This window comes from Chrysemys picta, chromosome 2 (genome assembly GCF_011386835.1).
Source record: "Chrysemys picta bellii isolate R12L10 chromosome 2, ASM1138683v2, whole genome shotgun sequence".
Classification (NCBI taxonomy): domain Eukaryota; kingdom Metazoa; phylum Chordata; order Testudines; family Emydidae; genus Chrysemys; species Chrysemys picta.
The window spans coordinates 132,392,565-132,413,526 of NC_088792.1; positions in this window are offsets into that span (position 1 = coordinate 132,392,565).

Here is a 20,962-nt window from a genome sequence, read left to right on the forward strand (position 1 = left end):
GCCAGGCCGGACTCTCACTCCCCCCGGCCCCGCACTCCCCCTGCGTCTCCCGGGCCTCCCTCCAGCGCTTGTGGAGGAAGGGTGGGTTTTTTTTTTTTTTTTTGCCCGCCACGCCCCCCCCCCCCCGCGTCACCCTCCTGCCCTCCCCCCGCGTCCCGATATTTGACTTGGGTGATCTGGTCACCCTACACTGGCCAGCACAACCCAGAATGTAATTTACATCCAGTCTGGCCAGCACATTGTGAATGGACTATTCAAGTTGATGGCCTATCAAAGAACACTTAGTTCCCACAATGGATATAAAAGAAGCTCATCTCTGCCCGGTGAGCCTTCCTGTACATGTTTTAGCCAGAATATGGGTAATGGCTGCTCCTATGAGTCATCAAAGCATACAAGGGCATGTGACTCACTCATGTGACCCTGGACTCCATTTTGTGCCTGTAATTTTCCACAAACAACTAAGACTGAGAGCATCCCCTCCACATGGGAGAAAGTAGAAAAGGCCCTTGGAAGCATCTCCATTTTGTCTCTTTCCTGCTCTGATCTCTGGACGTACACTAAAAGAAGCATTCTGATCAATAGACTGAGAACCTTCCAATCTTGTGGAAGTTACCAGAGACTTTACAAGCTAGCAGTTTATTCCATCAATGCTTCAAACTCTGATACAAGAACTTTGCAACAGTTGTATGTATTTGATTCCTTTGACCATTTAAACTCTCTCCTCCTTCTTTTTTCTTATAAATAAACCTTTAGATATTCGATACTGAAGGATTGGCACCAGCTTGATTGTTGGGTAAGATCTGAGTTATATATTGACCTGCTATGTGGCTGATCTTTGGGATTAGAAGAACCCTTTGTTTGATTAAATTGGTTTTAAATAACCACTTTTCATAAAGTCTAGTGGCTGGATGACAAAACGAGGGCTGGGATGCCTAAAGAGACTGCAATTTGGACTTCTTGTTAACCAGTGTGGTGAGACAGAAGATTGCTTTTGTTTCTGGCTGGGTATATTTTATGGAAAAATAACCACCAGTTTGGGATGGGTCTGCCCCATTTATCACCAGTTTGTCCTGAATCTGGTATTCTCAGCTGCAACCCACTGAGGCACAGTGACACAGGGCTAGTTATCATCACCTTATCTCCTGTGGGAATCTAGTTTGACTGGACAGAGAGTAGAGGAACAGAGAACTCCTCTTAAGCAACTTTCTTCATCTGTGAATGTAAATGTAGGATAGGAATGAGACCCAAACACCTCGTTTTTGTCAAGATTTAGTAAGGGGGTTTGGGTGTACATGTGTATTAGAACTTGTGAATCGCCAGATGACCAGCTTCTTATTCTACAATCTGTGGTCAAATAATAAACTTCTTGAGTGAGGTAGTTGAAGGTTTCATTAGTGTCTTGTTGTAGTGATTAATTCTGTGCAATCAAAATCATTTGCCTTTTTCTTGTTTCTTTCATATTGTGTTCTGTGTTGTCATACTCCTGGCTGGGCTGTTCCGTTGAATTCTAAACTATTCAATGATGAGGAGGGGCAGCCTTGTCTGTGGTGAAGGAATGCACTCTGATTTGGGTGTCCTAATTCCAGATTACTGCATGAGCAATAAAGATGACCTTACTAGAGGAACCCAGTGTTGACACAGCAGATAATGCTCCATGGCCATAAATACAGAAAGGGATAGAAGTTAAAACATACTCTAGTGAGTAAATCAATTATTGAATCACTATAGTATGCTGCTTTCACTCCAAAATCAACTAGCACCCCTATAGGCCTACACAGCACTGCACTTTAGTGTGGAGGTAATTACAAACTTGTCCAACAGGGGAAATGCAGGGAGGCAGCGTGTTGCTAAACAGAATATGCTGGCATAGGACAGAGGCAGAACTGGGCTAGTCATTCCATGCAAGCCATATTTCTTGTTATATTAGCCCTTCCTCCCATTCCTGAGTTGCTCAGGACTCACCCCTGGTCTCTGCTAATGTGTTTGTTGTTCACCAGTGGTGGGGTGACAGGAAAGCAACTGTGAAAAAACAGGATGGGGGTGGGAGGTAATAGGCACCTATATAAGAAAAAGTTCCAAAAAACGGGACTGTCCCCCTTAACCAGTGGGAACAATCCCAACCCATGGGACATTTGCCCCCAGTCACTTGACTCTTGGCTGTGGTCTGTCACCTATGCCCCGTGTTCCTGTCACTAGAAGGAATGATCCTTTTTCAACAGGATGGCGATGCATAATAAACAGGTTATTTTCTGGGGGCATTTTTAGATGGGAAATAATCATGATCAAATGCATGCAGCTTTGGGAATCTGTGCACATTTTTATCAATAAATTGGCTGTCTTCTGAGTGCTCCCACCCAGGAAACATCACTGAACAAGACAGAAGTGAAGTGCACATAGGGTTGCATTCTGCTGTCAGACAGCTTGGCTCAGGACACTAGCAGTCACAGCCCAGCCATCACAGAAAGGGCCATAGGATTGCTTGTCCAAAGCCACCCAAAAACTTGTGGCAAAGCCAAGATTAAAAGTCTGGCCCTCCTGAGTTCTAGCCCGAGTCTTCACTGTCCAGAGCACACTGTTTCTAAGGAAGATAGCCCTATGGCAGTGGTTCCCAAACTGGGGTTCGTGAATCCCTGGGGGTTTGCGAAATGTTACAGGGGGTTCGGGGGGGGGGGGGATTCCCTAATGGCAGACAGAGCTGTCCCTAGGGATCGCGGGCAGCATGGGGCCAGCAGTCTAGAGCCCCTGGACTTCCAAGAGCTAAGCAGATCAAAGCAAGCATATCTATCACACTGAGGAGATTTAAACTTCAAGACTCCTTATAAGAAATGGAAAGGGAGGTGGATTTTTTTTTGCTGTTTTTAAAATTAAATAGGCAGCTAGTATTGTTTTTAAAATTATTATGAAGAACAAATTTAAGCTTTGTTGTAACGTGCGTTGTTTGCCTGGACTGCTCAAGACCTGAATGCTTGTGTAGGAGGAACTCTCTGAGTTGGCTTCTTAAATACCTTCATGCTGTTTCACATCTAATACTCCTTGATGAAACATAGGAGCCTTGTCTTTTAACAGGCTTATTCAAAGTGATACAAGCTATGAAAGCAAGATCTCTGAAGAGTGTTGCCATTTTCATAATGTAATAAAAATACTATAATGATAAATAATAATAATAGTGTGTAATAAGCATATCATAAAAACAAATTTTATATTTCCAAGATCACTGCTTTTATAAGTTATACTCAGGTAAAGGAGAAAATCCCTGGAAATATTCATTTTGAGGAGGGGGTTCGCAAGACTTGATATTTTAGTGAAAGAGGTTCACAGGTTGTTAAAGTTTGGGAACCACTGCCCCAGGGGAAGCACCTTGTGCTTCAGCAAGGAGGGGCATGGCTTTTGGCTGAGGCTAAACACCAGTGTCACTGCAAAGCCAAACCCGCAGCTCATCTTGGAAATAGATGGAGCTTCTTGAGTCTTACTGTGAGACAGTGGCGTAGCCAGCTTCTCAGTGCAGGGGAAGCAACCATAAAAAAGGCGCCCCTCCTTGGCTCCTCCTCTGGCCATGCCCCTCCTTGGCTCCTCCTCTGGCCGCTCCGCCCCCTCCCCCTTGGCTCCTCCGGTCACGCTGCGCCCCCCCTCGGAGGGGCGCGGGGGAAGGGGTGGCGGGCAGGCACTGTTCGTTTCTCCTGGGGGCTGGGGGGAGCAGAGCAGTGGGGCGGGCAGCAGCTGGTGGGCAGATCCCCTCTCCCCGGCAGCTTCCTGCTTCCCTCGGCCCGGGCAGCCCAGCATTTTTTTTTCAAAAGCGGAGCCTGCCAGGCAGCCGCTGGGCTCCTGCAGGCAAGTGGGGGGCCAGCACGGCCGGACTCCGGGGCCGGGCGCGGCCGGAGGAGCGAAGCGGCCGGGCTCCTCAGCCATCGCGCCCCACGCTCAGCGCAGCCGCCTCCTGCAGCGGCTCGGCGGCCGAGCACTCCGCAACTGGCAGGCAGATCTCCTCTCCCCGGCAGCTTCCTGCTTCCCTCGGCCCGGAAGCAGGAAGCTGCAGGGGAGAGGAGATCTGCCCGCCAGCTGCGGAGCGCTTGGCTGCCGAGCCCTGAGCTGCCACAGATGGCAGCTGCAGCGGCAATGTTGGGGCCGCGCTGAGCATGGGGCGCGATGGCCGAGGAGCTGGCCCCTTCGCTCCTCTGGCCGCGTCTGCCGCCCTCCCTCCCCCCAATGGCTCCTCCGGAGTCCGACCCCCCACTTGCCTCCAGGACCTCAGCGGCGGCCCAGCAGGCGCCACTTTTGAAAAATGTACTGAGGGGAAGTGGCTGCTTCCCCTGAACCCCCCCTAGCTACGCTACTGCTGTGAGATGGAGCTTCCAGACCTTGAATCTCACTTGTTTGGAAGTGTAGACACCAGAAATAGAGACCATATTCTCGTAACTGTCTCCCTAATGACATACACAGAGGTAATGCCACTTCCCTACACCCCACTCAATACTCCGCTGCTTATAAATCCAAGCCCTGTTGCTCCCCAATACAGGGATGAATTCTTTGGCTGCAATGTCCCTAACAGATAAACTCTGAGGAAAGCTGCTGAGATGCTGGTGGATTGAGAGTAGTGGGTAGGGGATGGGAAGGCTGCCTGCAGCTGTGGACATGTGGGTTACAGATGATCACTCAGTACTTTGCTTGCTGAAGGCAGTTAGAGAAATGCTGGGTCTGAGCTCTGAGCAGAGGGGATACAGCAGGGATGTTGGTGCAGGCATAGGGAAAGGCCAGGGCTGGAATCCCCAGAAAGTCAGATAGAACAGGGTGTGGTTTCTAATGGAGGGCTGGGAGTCAGGATTTGTAGGTTCTATCCCCCAACTCTGCCGCTCCCTTGCTGTGTGACCTGGGGTACAGATTAAATCTTTGCTCTGTGCTAGAGTTTCTCGCCCTGGATCCTTGCCGGTTGCGGAATTGAATGGATCCTGCTGGGCACGGGGCATGGGAAGTGCTGAGGCAATGAGTGAGGTAGAACCTTGACGACCAACAATGTGGGTGGCATAGGAATAATGAAAGCCATCCTGTCTCATCACTGACTCATGCCCACCCTCTCCCCGCAGCCTGATCCTGCCAGCCCCTTTGTGGCTCCAGGGAGGCCACCAGACACCACATGCTGTAAGCTCATCTCCTCTCCCTGGGTGATGAAAGGAAGTGAAAGGACAGAGGGCTCCTCTTTCAGCCTGGCCTCTGCAAGCCATATCCAATTCCTGACATGTGCCTGTTTAGCCAATGGCTTGGCGCTGGGCAGCAGCCTGGGTTGGGGGCTTCAGCTCCTACCTGGCCTTGGCCAGTCACAGCCCTCGGCAGCCGTGGCTCCCAGTTAATCCCCATACACCCAGTTTATAGCCCTCCTGCCCCCGCAAAAGGGACTGTGTGGCTTAGCTGTTCCTTGGGAGCCTCCCATTCCCTTTGCTGTGCAGATGTGTAAGCTCAGGCACAGATGGGAAATGACTGCAGTGAAAGCCAAGCAGCAGGTCAGTAGGAGTTAGAACCCTGGAGTGCTAGCTCTCAACCCCCTGACCTGGTCATTAGACCCTACTCACCTCCCAGAACTGGTGATAGAACCCCAGAGTCCTGGCTGCCAGCCCACCCCCTGTTGTAACTAGCAAGCTGTTGCTCTCGGGGTGAGTATTTCCATATGCTCCTAGCAGAGGGACACACAATGCAGCTGTGAGATGTTCAGTGTGGGGTGGGGGACCACACAGTTGTTAGAGCCTTCACTGGAGAGAGGGACTTAAGGTGTGAAAGGGGAAAGGTCCCCGCTGCCTAGTCTCTTGGTGTGTGCTGCTATCGCACCAATAAGGGTGGGCAGTGCCCAGTTACCCCATTGCAGGGTCGGCTGCGCAGCCCCTGAAGACTGAATCCTCAGTACATGGGGTGGCAGCAGGCAGAGCTCCCTCCTCACACAAATCCCTCTCGGGGTGGGGGAGAGCAGAGGGGCACTCAGTGTCCTGGCTGGGCAGAAGTGACCTGCGGTGCCCCCAGTACTGGTGAGTAGCAGTGTGCACACAGGCCCCGGCCCAGAAGTGCTGGGTGACTGCACTTACTGCTGCTCCCCATCTCAGCCATGGGGGGCGGGGGTCGAATGAACTGATTCCAGTGAGTGGAGTGTAGGTGTGAGAAAGAAAGCAGCGCCTCCCCCTGGCTGGAGGGGAAGCAGCTCAGCTGTGCACCAAGCACCCTCTACTGCTCCCTGCCAGTGCAGAGTCTCCCACAGCTCACAGGCAGGGAGGCTGCAGTTGGAGCAGAGGGGTCTAAGCTCCAGAGAGGACGAGGGGAAGGAAAGAGGAAAGAGAGAGCAAGATGGAGACTGGGCTAAGGAGAAGGACAAGTCAGAGAGTGAGAGAAGTGAAATGGTAGTGAGGGAGGGGGTTCCCCACAGGCTCCAGGGCAGCCAAGGAAGGGGAGGGAACCCTGCTGGCTGCATCGCCATAGCATGAGGGGTATATAATTCTTCTTCCCAAGCCTATTGGGGCTGTGTGGCATTCCCCACTCTCATGCAGACAGTCACGCTCACTGCCCAGGCAGGTCACATGCCAGCTGGGCCATTTGGATCCCTGCGTATGGCTCAATAATGATGAAAGTGCCTCTGTGGTAGGCATGGAGGTAAGTCATGTTAGGAGTACTGAGCTGTAACCATTTTATGACAACTGGATCAGTGAGGAGAAGTGATTGTATATTGAGTTACTAGAATTCCCTATGTGACTGTATTGATCTAGCTTAGGGGTAGTGGAATGTTTATTATACACTTCCAAAATCTAGGAAAGGTGACAAAATGGCTTCCCACATTAACACACCAAACCAGACACTTGAAAGACAACAGGACAGGCTGCTGGCTTCAAAAATCCTCTCTCCTGTTATAAGCCTTGTTTTGCCTGTAGACCAAGGCTACCCAGAGGATTCAGGGGGCCTGGGGCAAAGCGGGGGAGCTGTGGCGCTTGTACTCACCCGGTGACGGTCCGGGATTTCGGTGGCGGGGGGGCCCTTGAGTCACTCCGTGTCTTTGGCAGCACTGAAGGGCCCCCTGCTGCCGAAATGCCGCCAAAGACCCAGACCGCCGCTTGCGGGGCCCAGGGGCTGGGGCAAATTGCCCCACTTGCCCCTCCGCCCCCGGGCGGCCCTGCTGTAGACATATAGAAAGAGAGAGCCTGAGATATGAGGCTTAAAGCTTTGGGCAGTTCAATCAGAACCTGCTGAACTGGGTACCTGGCCGGAGCCGGTGCAGCACCTAGAGAGAACACACACACACAGACCACAGACTGGGTTCAGTAGCGAAGGCACTCACACAGGTTTACTGTCAATGAAGCATGGTCCTAGTGCCTGGCTCAATGATTACAGGTACGCTAATATATGTATGCTCATTACAATGGACCAGTTCAGTGAACGGTGGGACTTTCTGTCCCCCCGGACAGACAAAGAAACCCCCTCTGTGACCCCTCTTTTATGCACTGATACAAACAAGTAACCTATTGCCCCTCTGACGTGGTTAGTTACCATCCTTTACCTTATACCTGTTGGTTCTATCAAAACATCTCTAATCCATCACCCTGTTACCCTGTGTCAAGGGTCTGCACAGGTTTCTGCCTTCTCGCCCTGTGCCCAGGCTGGTAAAATAAGAGTTCTCACGCCTTCTTCTGGTGTTTCACCCTTGTGCTTTATTTTACAGTGCCACCATGCAGTCCCCTATATCCCCCAACAGTTATCGCCTTTTTAACCCATTCCAGGGTCTCTTGGACCTTGAGGCCCCCTTTCTGTGGTGAGGAGACAAAACTGTAGCCTCCTGTCCCCTCACAGGCTAGCCTCCCTACTGAGTTTTGTTCAGGGCTTTTTTTAGAGCCCTCCCAGCCTTCAGCCCAGCTGTCGCTGCTTAGCTCAGTCTATTGCAGTGAGCCAGCCCTCATTAGGGCCTGCAGCTGGGCTCCCTGCTGGCTGCTTTGAGCCTCTGCCCCTGGCCTTTCTGCCTGAAAGCAGAATTTTAGCCAGCATTTTAGCAGGGCATTCAAGCGGTTTCACCCCTGCCCTACCACACCCTGACCTTATCTTTAGGAGGGATCAGTGTGTCCCTCTGGTGCTGCAGGGGTCTTGGGGTTCCAGCCAGTCCAGGGGGGCTTCTCTGGCTGCAAAAGGGGAGGTTGCAGGGTCTCGGGGTTCTGGCCAGCCCAGGGGGGGCTTCTCCAGCCATGGGGAGGCCAGGGGGGCTTGGGGTTCTGGCCGCGGAGGGACAGGGCCTCATGCTGAAAGGAGAGGGCTGGGGGCTAGCCTCCCTGAAGGAGGGGTCTACCTGCTGCCTATGATCATCACCATACAATCGGGGCATCTTCCAGTAGTGCATTAAGCAGCATGACTAACATCTGCCCCAAGTTGTTTGTTCTCTCATCCTCTCCCCAGGGGGAGAAACATGTGCAGTGGAATGTCTTGCTTTGGCAGGGATTTTTTAAAATATACTTGTTGCTATGAATTTACAAGAGAGAAAGTAAGGCCAAAGAAATTGCCCTTAGCGTGGAAGGTGGTGAAGTTTGTGATGGTCCTTTGTTCCTGGGGGAGTTCATTCCAGAGTCCTAGTTCACCACCAGAGAAAGTTTTGTCTCCTGCGCAGATGAGCTTTACTCTTATTGTTGAGAGCTCCATTGTGAGAGAGGAGCAGAGTTGTTTACCATAGTCTTCATCCCAGAGCTTTAGATAGTCTTTTAGGTATTGTGGTCTCAGGCCATGGAGCAGTTTGAAGATAAGGACTGAGACCTTGAATTTAGGGTTACCATCTGTCTGGGTTTCCCCGGCATGTCCGGCTTTTTCAGCTTTCAATGGCCGGCCAGGAGGGATTTCGAATAAAGTACAAATGGCCGGGATTTCCCCCTTCCCCTCATGCAGAGTGCGGCATGGCTGATTGGACGACTGGGCCTGATTGAAAGCCGCTCGCAGCCACTGGGGCCTCTAGCAGCCAGAGTCCCTCCCGCTCCCTCCTCCCCCGCAGAGCAGTGCCACAGTGTTTGGCTGCACATGGAGCTTGCAGTTCTCCCTCGGCCTGGGGGGGGGAGCAGGCAAGGGACAGGGAACGGGGAGGTTAGATTGGTCGGGGGTTCTGGGGGGGGGGCTGTTGGGAGAAGGGGGTGTAGAGAGCGGTTGGGGCAGTCAGGGGACAGGGAGCAGGGAGACTTAGATGGGGGGGGGTCCCTGGGGCCAGTTAGGGTGTGGGGGGGTCTCAGGCGAGGACAGTCAGGGGACAGGTAGGGGGTAGGGGGATTCTGAGGGGGGCAGGAAGTGGGAGGGGCGGGGCTAGGGCAGCACCCCGTGTCCTCTTTTTTTTTATTGTTGAAATATGGTAACCCTATTGAATTTGATTCGAAATTCTATGGAAAGCCAGTATAGAGAGTGGAGCACAGGTTTCATGTGCTCCCAGGAGTCTGTGTTGCTGAGGAGACATGCTGCAGTGTTTTGTACTAGCTGGAAATTCCTAAATGCTAGATTCCTTCCTGCCCAGGTATACTGCATTGCTGAATCTAGCCAAGAGGTGACGAAGAGGCATGAATAACTGAGGCCAGGTCTTCGTTTGCCAGGATGGGACAGAGTCTCCTAGCCAACTGGACATGATGGAAAGCATTACTCACCGATGCTGCTAATGGAGCTCAGCGTTAGCAAGGAATTCAAGAGCACTCCTAGACTACAGACTGAATTAACCAATTGTGGGTGTGTACCTTCAACTAAAGGAGATTGAACCATGGCTTCAAACTCTTCAAAATGCTTTACTCTTTACCACTAGCAACAACAGACCAAAGGGTACTATGAACAATTAATCAGTGTTTTGAATCATGCAAAGGCGGGTGAGTTGCCAGGGCGTGTCCGTAAAGAGTGGGAGTAAAGTTGATCCTGAGCGTGGAGGAGTCCATAGGGAATTAGTCTGTTCAGGGTTGCCCATGGAACAGGGTTAGGCCCTTTGTAAGCAGGCATGCACAGAGGCTGTTTTATTGTTTTTAAGACACATTTTCTCTGAAGTGCTTTTGTTCTAAATAAACAATCCTTTGTGTTGCTGTCATTGCCCTAGAGGGAACAGAACTGCAGGGTCTGAGTCTAAGTCAGATCTCCTGAAGTAATCACGGTGGATACACTGTAGATTGCAACCCAGCACCCAGTCCAAGAGTGGGAAAATTATCTGATTCCATCCCAAGAGACTACGAGGGACCTGAGACCTTGATAGGGTGCCCTCGGAGAGACCTGTAGGGTCAGTGGTGCAGTTAGAGCCATGTGACAATTATGACAACCTCCTGTCACCACCTTGGGCCTAGCCAAACCCCCTTTCCCTCTCTCCCACACACAACCGAGCCAGTATATGAGTCTTGTAAATATGCCCAGGGGAAGGAAACAAATGCCCCCCTAGCAACAGGCAGCCCTGAATGCCCACAGCTCCCCACTGGGTCAGCCACAGGACTAGAGCACAGGCCTGGCCAGATCAGGCCTTGTGGGGAAGACAACCCAGGAAACCCAGAGTGCTGCAGAGAGCAAAGTGGGAGCTTGAAAAGGGGCACTCTCCTCACAGCCATTACCCACCCAAATGCTCCAACACAGCATTAGGATCATCAGCCCCGGAATCGAATCCCTGCATCTCTCCAGGTCAGCATGGGATTATGTTACACAGTCCCCAGCTCGAGGGGCCCAGGCAGTCGCCAAGCTGCTCCACCAGGCATGGAAGACATCACACCAGTCACTTTGGGTCCCTCAATACGAGGCATTTCCCTCTGGCTCACACTGTCCCTGACCTCTGGGCTGCATGAGCCAGTAACGGAGGGGCCTGGGCTGCAGCACCACAAGGCATTGTATTCCTGTCTACACGTTTTCCTGCCAAGAGCACGTCTCTCCTGTACAGCTTCTCCAGCCCATCTGGCTCTGAACCTAAAGGTCTCAGTCCCTCAGGGCTGCAATAAGGTCGTCTGATGATGTCATGACTCCTCAGCCAGTGACAGTTATGGACCATTTCAGAGCTATTGTCTCAGGCTCTCTGCAGACTCAAGCAGGCAGCACTGTGTCAGTTATTCTGGTTGTGATCATGACCCTCACTGTGGCTGATGGGAATGGAGGATGCTAAACAGCTTGCAAGCTCCCACTCAAAATATTCCCCAATTGCTGCTTCTCTCCTCCCTGTCATGGTTTACAGTAAGTGTAAGGGCTCCAGGCTGGCTTACCTTTGAAATGCAAGCTGAGATTCTGGTGAAAAAGGGAGCCTGGGAGGGGGGCAGCATTGTGGCCCTGTGCAGCCCCATTCCAGCCTATCAGCACATGCAGGAAAACCAGTCCTCTCCACACCCCAAAGCCTTCAGTTGCTGGGCCTACTCCTGCAATAGTATCTGCCACTCTGTCACTTAAACCTGTAGTGAGTAGGGCTCTGCATGGCCACAAGGATCCCCTTGCACCATCAAGGCCTGACATGGTGGCATTTAGGAATATTTAGGGCCATGCCCTTTCTAAGCACATTGCCTCTGCTCTGGGAAGCTCCCAGCCCCAGTGATGATATATGGGTTCCCAGGCAGCAGGGGGAGATCAGGGCCGGTCAGGGGTCCAAGGGCAAGAAGGAGGCAACAGTGATGCTGGAACAATTTGTATAGTGGAGGTGCTGAGAGCCATTGAACCAAACTGTAAACCCTGTATAGGATGGAAACCACTTCAAGCCAGGGAGTGCGGCAGCACCTCTAGTTCCAGTAGCTATGGGAGGCAGCCTGGCATTGGGGACTGTGAGGCAGTTGCAGCTTGGGACAGAGCTGGCCAGTGCCATGGAAGTGCTGTTCAAGGCCTTTGCCAGACGCAGGAGGTTAGATGAGACCAGGAAGGTGACAGAAGGTACCCCACGTTGTTGCTGGATGCTTTAGATTAGCTCCCTGCACCACAAGCCTCTGGAAAGAGCTCCAGGTCCTGGCCCAAATGGGGCCACAGGCAGCCTCCATGCTGTGCAATGTCAGTGGCTGAGCCCCCTGTTTGACAGCATGTCCCCACCCCAGCCCTGCATCCTCCTGGAGCTGGAGGGGAGATGGGCCAAACCTAGTGCCTAGCCTGTCCCTGTACTGTGGGGCCTGCATCCAGCCAGTGCAAAGAGCCCAGTTGTGGGACGGCTCAGCGTATTGGGGTGCTGGAGTCCTGGGTAAGAACCCCAGTGTGCTGCCTGAGCCCTTTCTGCAGGAATCTCCCCTTTAATTCCTGGAGGTGGCTGGTTCGCTGCTCAACCGTTATCTCCTCCCCACCTAATCTCCTCCTCAGCTGGCCACAATTATCACCCTGCACCAGTTCTACGCCTATAGCCCTCTTGTGGTTTCCCTACCCATGCTGGCTTCTTTGCCCCCTCAACTCCCACTTCACTTGCTCCCAGGCTGGTCTGGCCCGGTGGGCTCCCCAGCCACTGCCATGCTGCTTCCATCCCCCAAATGCCACCATTCATCTGCTTTCTAACTATTGTGGCATGGGGAACTGCATTGAGCTGCCTGCAGGGCACGGCTGAAGAGCTCCCAGCTCCAAGCATCATCTGGCCCTGAAAACACAGCCCGACCCTGCCCTTCTCCACCCTGCGGCTGCCCTGTCCTCACCTGCCTAGCCCTGTCTGCATCACAGCCCACATGCTCTTGCAGAAGTACGTACATGGGGAACACGTATTTCATAACACGCTCTTCAAGTCTAGTAGAGAAAGGTAGAACATGATGCAAGGTTGGAAGTTGAAGCTAGACAAATTAAGACTGGAAATAGGGTGTACATTTTGAGCAGTGAGAGAATTAACCACTGGAACAACTTACCAAGGGTTGTGGTTAGGGTTGCCAGTTTTGGTAGGATGTATTTCTGGAAGTTTCATCACATAACATAATCTTTAATTAAAGATTAATCTTTAATTCCTGGAGACTCCAGGACAATCTTGGCGGGTTGGCAACCTTACTTGTGGTGGATTCTCCATCACTGACTATTCTTAATTAAGGGTTGGCTGTTTTTGTAAAAGTTGTGTTCTAGGCATTAGTTTGGGGAAGTTCTTGGCCTGTGCTATATAGGAGGTCCGACTGGATGATCACAATGGTCCTTTCTGGCCTTGGAATCTATGAATCTGTTAAAAAGCAACTGCCCACACAGCCGAGCAGAACACTCAGTGCATGACTAAAAACTGAATAGCCCTGTCCTGGGTGCAGAAGGGTCCAGACACCATGATGCCAATGCTGGAATCCTAACTCCCAAGCCTGAGTCTCTCAATATCCACATCCCTGGCCTATGGGTTCAGTGGGCTCTGGGCATTAGTGCCAGGATTCACATAGTGCAGTGGGCTCTGTACTTACCCCCTGTTTCTCTCTTCATTCCATTTCAGGGAGGAGATAAGTGCTGGGTTCTTTCCTCCCCTTTTCAGCCACTCGATACCTCCTCAGGGATGTCACCAGATCCGCCCCATGCCTGCATTAGCTGAAGTGTTGCCCTTTAGTGTGCCCGGCATCTGGCCAGCCCCCCACCCCCTTCCACCCAGCCGTGGATGGCTGAGCGTGCAAAGGGCTGGCATGTTTGCACACAGAGCTGTTCTGTTTGGCTTCTTTCAGCAGCTGCTGCAGGGGTGACAAGGGTGAGAAGATCCATTTCCAGCCCCCCCAGAGAGAGACTTCAACATGCCTGCTTATTAGTTGATTTAAGAAACCTGACTGTGAGCATGAGGACCCAGGGAAAGGGAGCCCAGCCCAGGGACATGTGTGGAGCATCCGTCCCAGCTTGCCCAGGGACTTGTGCCTCTGAGCCCAACCTGTGGGGAAGCCAGGAGCACTGTCTTTATGTTGGTTTCACCAACGGTGTGGTGCAGTCAGAGTGCTGATCTTGAGCTGTGCACCAGATAGAGCTCCCTGGAGACAGAGATCCTGCCTATCCAAAGAGTCAGGACTCTTTGACTTAGAGGAGACATGTAGGACAGTGACAGACAATCCTGGGCACTGCCATAGCTGTGCACTTCACCTTGCAGCCCCTCTGGGGTGGCTCAGAATCACTGCACCCCACTGGCAGAGGTGGGCACTGCACCACACAAAAGGTAAGCCCAGCCCAGGGGTGGGAGGAGAGCAGTGATTTCATTTTGTGAAGAAACTTGCTTGGAATTTGGAAGGAGGAGCACAGGTTGCAGGAGGGAAGAGTTTGGATGAGGCACCAGGAAGTCAATCTATGTGCATATGGTTAGAATGGCAGCTGCTGGTGCAGCACCTCTCTAAACAGTCCTCTTAATAAGCGCCAGTTTAGTTTAGAGCCAGTAACATGGTCCTGTCATGTTGTTACCCAGTATGCAGTACATGAAACATGGTGGCTGTTGACCGGTCAGTCTAGTGAGACTCACAGCAAGGAACAGAGTGTTATTAACAGGCAAACAAAGCAGAGCACTTAGAAACAGAGCAGAGGCAGCATGGAGGGACTCAGACCACTGGGCATACTGGATTTCAACAAAAAAATCTCGCACAACATGCAAGCAAGAACTGAATCTGTACACAGAGCTGACCATGGGGTAAACATGAGAAAATGAAGGTAAAGCTTTTTTCGTATTTCACTGGGAAAAAAAGACGAGAAGTGAGTGAGACACTATTGCCAGGAATAATGCCCAAAATACTGGAACTGCTAATAAAGATGTTAGATGACTACTTTGATCCCAGATGGAATGCGGCTGTAGACAGAAGCTGTTGTTTATCCAAAGCCAAGGAGCAGAAGAGGGAATAGATATTAGGTTACAGAACTGAGAACTCTGGCATCCGCATATAACTTTGGAGACATTAAAGATTTCCTATTAGAGACAGCATCATTTGTGGGACACATGATTCCACCTTACAGGAGAGATTGTTGAGAGATACAGAGCTAACCCTAGAGAAATGCCTCCAAATAGCAAGGGCAGCTGAACTCCCCAGGGAAAGGTCAAAAGAGTGACAGCCACCAGTGCAGAACAAGTAAACAGGCTCAAGCTAAAGAAACCCCAGAGACAGGCTGACCAAGAATGAAGGCATCATGGTCCTGTATATATATTAAGGAAAGCAATCCGAAAAGCAGAAAGAAAAAAGCCCAGCCTATGGGCAACAATGGAAGAGGTGGATGAGAAATAGAACCACTCCTGTGTCCCAATGATACAGCTACTCTAGGAAGAAAAAAGCAGCAGTACATGCTGTGATTGAGGACCTAGACTTCCAGCAAAGAGGAGAGTATTTGCAGTATGACTTTAGCACAGGGGTCGGCAACCTTTGGCACGTGGCCCATCAAGGTAATCTGTTGGCGGGCCGCAAGACATTTTGTTTACATTGACCGTCATCAGGAACGGCCCCCCGCAGCTCGCAGTGGCCGCGGTTCACCACTGGGAGCTTCAGGGAGCCGTGCTTGCAGACGGTCAATGTAAACAAAATGTCTCTCAGCCCACCAGCAGATTACACGGATGGGCCACATGCCGAAGGTTGCTGACCCCTGCTTTAGCAGATCCAAAGACTCTCAGTGTACGTGCGCTGCAGAAGAAGGCTGCCAGTCATTCCGCTGCCATATTTGTAACTATGCTATTAGATCAACAAGCAATTTGATTCCAGGTGGATTCTGGAGCCAGCTGCAATGTAATCCCAGCAACACTGGTAAGCAGCAACATTAGATGGGACAAAGAAATGTGGAGAAATGTGGCCATGTGCTTGTGATGGGCTGTCAATAAGAAACTCACAGAACAGGAAATGTTATCGCTTGGAGTTTAGCACAGTTGACACAACAGTACCACCCACCGCTAGAGTCCCTATCAGAAACCTGTGAGCCCTTCAGCCCCAGCAGTTGACACACAATGATGCAGCATGGGGAAGGTCAGAGACCCAGGAAGAAGCATTTGAAAGAGTAAAGAAAACCATAAGCAATGCACCAGTCCTAAAGTGCTACAACCCTACAGAGCAGCTACAGTGTGATGCGCAAAAGGAAGCCTAGAAGCAGCACTGATGCAAAGCCACCAGCCCATAGCATTTGCTAGCAGAGCTCTGACAAACACAGAAAGGGACTATACTCGGGTAGAAAAGGAGCTACAAGCTGTGGTCTTTGGAATGGTACAATTCCAGTTCACTGTTGATCACAACATGGATGTGCAGTGTGATTACATGCCATTAGAAAGCATCATGAAAAATCCACTGCTGAGTGCACCCAAGTGACTTAAACACGTGTTACTGAGAATCCAGCGCTATGATGTTAGGGTAAGTTCCTGCCCAGAAGAGTCACTACTGGTGGCAGATACAGTGAGCTGGGCGTAGCTTCCAGACTAGAACACAGATGGTTCTGTGGAACAGGAGACAGAATCTACCAACATTGCTACAATCCCTTCGCATCTCTGATGGGAGGCTCCAGGCAATCTAACAAAACACCAGGCAGTAGAATGACTGATACTCCGGGTTTGGCCAGATCTCAAGGAGCAAGTGCCACAGGAGGTTACCCCTACTACCGGGTGAGGGATGAGCTGTGTGTGCAAGGTGGGATTTTGTTTAAAGCAAAGTGAGCGGTAACCCCAGCAGATTTAGGAGCTGACATCATGAGATGGATGCATGGCTCACACCTGGGTATAAAGCCATGCCCTAAAACAGCCAGGGAATCTACTGGCCAGGCATGAATGCCCATTTGTGAGCATACATGGAATAGTGTAAGGTGTACAAATAGTATAGTGATCAACATAGGTGGTGTGTGAGTCTTTTGTTTGGGGATGCTACTTCCAGGAGCGCCAGAAGCTCCCTAGAAGTGTGGGGGGACGGCACTGTGGCCCCACGCCCCCTGAGGCCCTGCCCACACTTGGCCTCTTCCCCCAAGGCCCTGCCCGTGCTCCACCTCTTCCCGCCCCACTCCACCTCTTCCCCTAAGGCCCCACCCACTGCTTGCTCCTCTCTGCCCCCTCCGACCCATCACTTGCCTTTAAGGGGAGGGGAGGGATGGAGCGGGGCCATGGTCTGGATGCCGATGGCCACCCCCTCTTCTAGGGAGCTTCCAGCACTCCTGCCCCCCAGGGTGCAAAGGCAGTGGGCCAGCGCACCTCCAAAGGGAGGTGACCTGTATCTGACATTTTCCCCCTGCGTAGCCAACCTTTTTTATTTTGAGGAGGTTTAGCCTCCCCAAGCCTTTTAGATGCTCCTCCCATGGTGATCAACAACAGAAGGAGACTATGCAGCCTCATGAAATCCCTGCCCCACCCTGGGAAAAGGTCAAAACAGACCTGTTCACTTTTAATGACAGGAACTACATGGTCACAGTAGGCCACTGCTCCAACTTCTAGGAGGTGGATTATCTGGTCGACATTCAGGCAAGAACTGTAATCAGTTCATATGAGGTAGTTACAGACTCAGGACAGCAGTGGTGATGAAATCGAAGACAACTGTGGAGTAGCGGCAGACATTTGGCACACGCAGACAGACAGGCCCAAGGCCAGGACCAGGAGAACATAGAAAGAGCCTCTGCCATCAGCTGATCTGATTTACGACAGTCAGAAACTAGGTATATGAGCAACACAGGACCAACAGGACAGCACCCAACAGGACGAGCAGACCAGCAACAGTGTGGAAGTAAGTGTCCTACAAACAGCAATAATACAAATGACAAGTGGGAGGCTGGTTTGAAGACCAGCACACTTGAAGGTGAGGCTTAGCAGGCTACAATGGAATGGTGAAGGCCACATACCTAGAGTGTGCTATGTATTAGTAGCCTCTGGTCCTAGCAAGTCAGCAAATTCTTGCACATTGCACAAAGACGATACAATAGCAACAATTATTAAAAGGAAAGATATAGCAACCTGTAACGAAGTTGGAGACCGGTTGCAGGAGGGAAGAGTTTGGAGGAGGCACCAGAAAGTCATTCTCTGCACATGGCTAGAAAGCTATCTCTTTGCAGCATCTCTGTAAATAGTTCTCTTTAAAAAAGAGCCAGTTTAGTTTTGCAGTCATTAAGTCCTTTCATGTTGTTACTCAGCCCACAGTACATAATACAGAAGAAACCAAGAGATGGAGAATTCACTGCATTCTTAATAGTGTGGACCAATGGTTAATTACCTTCACTGATAAAACACAAAATGTGCTTCATTTCCAGTTTGAATTTGTCTGGCTTCAGCTTCCAGACATTTGTTCTTATTTTACCTTTCCCTGTTAGATTAAAGAGCCCATTAGTACCCTGTTTTTTCTCCCTGTAGCAGGGTGTACCAACCCCCCCACTGGGTCACCGGGACTGGACCAATCACTGTGGACCCAGGAGACCATACCCCCTGACCCCAGCTGCACATGCTCCATAAAAGGAGACAGCTCAGTCTGGGCTGGTTGAGGGGGAGGATGGATGGATGGATGGATGGATGGATGGATGGATGGATGGATGGATGGATGGATGGATGGATGGATGGATTGATTGATTGATTGCAGGCTTGTATAGAGGTACTGGCAACTCTCCAAGCAGTGGGTCACCGAGCTGCTGCCAGCCGGGGAGATGTCCGAGAAGCACCTTGTGGTAGGAAGTGATCGTTGGACTGTAGTAGAAGCTGACACTTAAACCCTTAACAGGGAATTTCCCTGCTTTGTAGGGCCCTGGGTCAGAACCTGGTGGAGAAAGATGGGCCTGGGTTCCCCTACCCCCCACCCCTTTGCCACTAGGTGTGGCCACTGTTTGTTTGCTCTGCCCCACCCGGGGGATACAGACAGACTGATTGTTCTGCCCTGTGGGGGCTGAGGACTGATTGTTTGCTTGACTGGGCTGGGGTCCTGAGCCCTACTTGTTGCAATTACCTGATCCCACAGGGACTCCCAATGACTGTGTGATGGGGTGTACCAACCCGGCACTGGGCCAATGGGGGCAGCCCTGCTTTACATGCAGGTTTCCCCATGACACTCCCCATAGAGGTAGTTATACACTATAATCAAAAGTTTCAGAGTAACAGCCGTGTTAGTCTGTATCCGCAGACATTTGTTAGTCTCTAAGGTGCCACAAGTACTATAATCAAATCATCTCTTGATATTCTTTTTGATAAACTAAGCAGATGGGGCTTAGATTTAAGTCTTCTACTCTAAGACATTTTCTCCAGTCCTTGAATCATTTCTGTGGCTCTTCTGCACCTTTTCCAATTTTTCAACATGCTTTTAAAATATAGATACCGGGACTGTATGCTTTATTTCAGTATTGGCCTCACCAAAAATGCCAGGTACAGAGGTAAAAATCATCTCCCTACTCCTTCTCCTTCCCCTATGAGACACCCTAAACCACAGGCCCCTTTTCAAAATGTGGTTCCTGTACACTAAGCCTGAGGTTTTCAGAGTAGTCTCAGTGCCTAGATCACATAGCGTTAGTGGGAGCTGGGTGCTGAGTGCACTTGGGCCCCCTCTGAAAATACCACCTTCCACTTGGAGCTCTGACTTCACCAATTTAACTCTGCCCCAGCATCCAACACTGCAGTGCTGCCAACTCTCAGCATGTCTGGTGTTTCCTATAAATCCCCAGCTCCTGGAGTCATGGGATTATAGGACAATCTCATCTTCCAAAACAAACTCTGTTTCTCACCCTTGGGGTGGGGAGAAAAGCTAGCAAACAAGGCCCTCTAACGTCTCCAACCCGAAAAGGCTCCACACGGATTATTGTGTAAAATTTCATGATTTTGAAGCCAGTCTCTGTATTTTGGGGCCTGATCCTGGTGTAGGGCTGGTGACATAACACTGAGCTCTCTCCACGCTGACTGTGACTATGAGTTGAGATGCCCTTCCTGTGGGATGGGGAAGGCCTGTTGTCACTCGTAGAGATACTGAGCTACTCATACTGCAGGGTTCGACCCCTACTCTGGTTAGCAAAGCTGATCCCTGCCAACATATCTCAGTGACACCTAGGCTAATGGCATGCCCCAAGTGCCCCACATCTCACATGGTGCTCTGCCCCCATCTTGTCATGCCTGCTTCATTCTCACCCACCCGCTGTGAGCAAGCACCCCCCTGCACTGACTGTCCCAGCCAGTTTGTGCTGGTTCTTGTGTTACTAAAGGGCTACAATAGTAATGAAAGCCTTCATTATCATTGTTCCAACATCAGGCAGGAAACGGTGGTTGAGGGTTTGTGCAAAGCCAACCCTGGAGACTCCCACTGTAACAACCACCCTATCAGCCCATTATCAAACACACAGCAAAGGGGAAGAAACAGTGATAGCACTGGGAGGGAAAACACTCCCTGTGACTTCCATTGGAACAATCCCCTTAGCCCTTTCCCATTGGCTGGAGAGGCTTTTCTAGGGGAAGCACGTGCCAGGGAATCTGTTTGGCTGGTATTAACTGTCCGTTTGGGAACAGGAGCAGAGATGGGCTGGAGCGGCTGTGGTTGTTGTTGCTGGAGTCTGACCTTGGTCCATTTAAGACAAAATGAAACAAGCTGGCCCAGGAGAAAGTGAGAGAGAGTGTGTGTGTGTGTGTGTGTGTGTGTCACTGACTCTTGCTGGTAGGTCACTGCTGGAAATCCCAGACCCAGCGCATGCTCTGAGTAGCCACAGCCAGGCCTGGTAGACTTGTGCCAGCGTGGGGCTATTTAAGGCCCTGCTTTAGCTGCCTCTCTCCTCACAGTTTCCCAGCACTGCTGCAAGGGGTCTTGGCAGCTGAGCTGGACACTTATTAGATAGAGACAGAGAGCGAGAGAACAGGACACTACAGAACTACATCTCCAGCAGCCTCCCAACACCAAGTCCCCAGCTACCCCCTTCCAGCAAGACCTGGCACCCATCCCACGACAACCACATTCTAGCCCCTCAGCCCCCCCTAACTCCTTCCTGCCCCCAATACCCATCTACCCACTTCCTGCCAGACCTGGAACCTATCCTCTAGCTGCCTCCTTCCAACCCCTTGGCTCCCCAGCACTTGTCCCCCAGCTACTCACTGGCACGCTGCAGTGGACCCTGGGCAGAGCCCCCAAGCAGGGAGAGAGCCCGTTCTCATACACTATACAGGCCCCTGCTTGGAGATTTTATTACAAGTGAA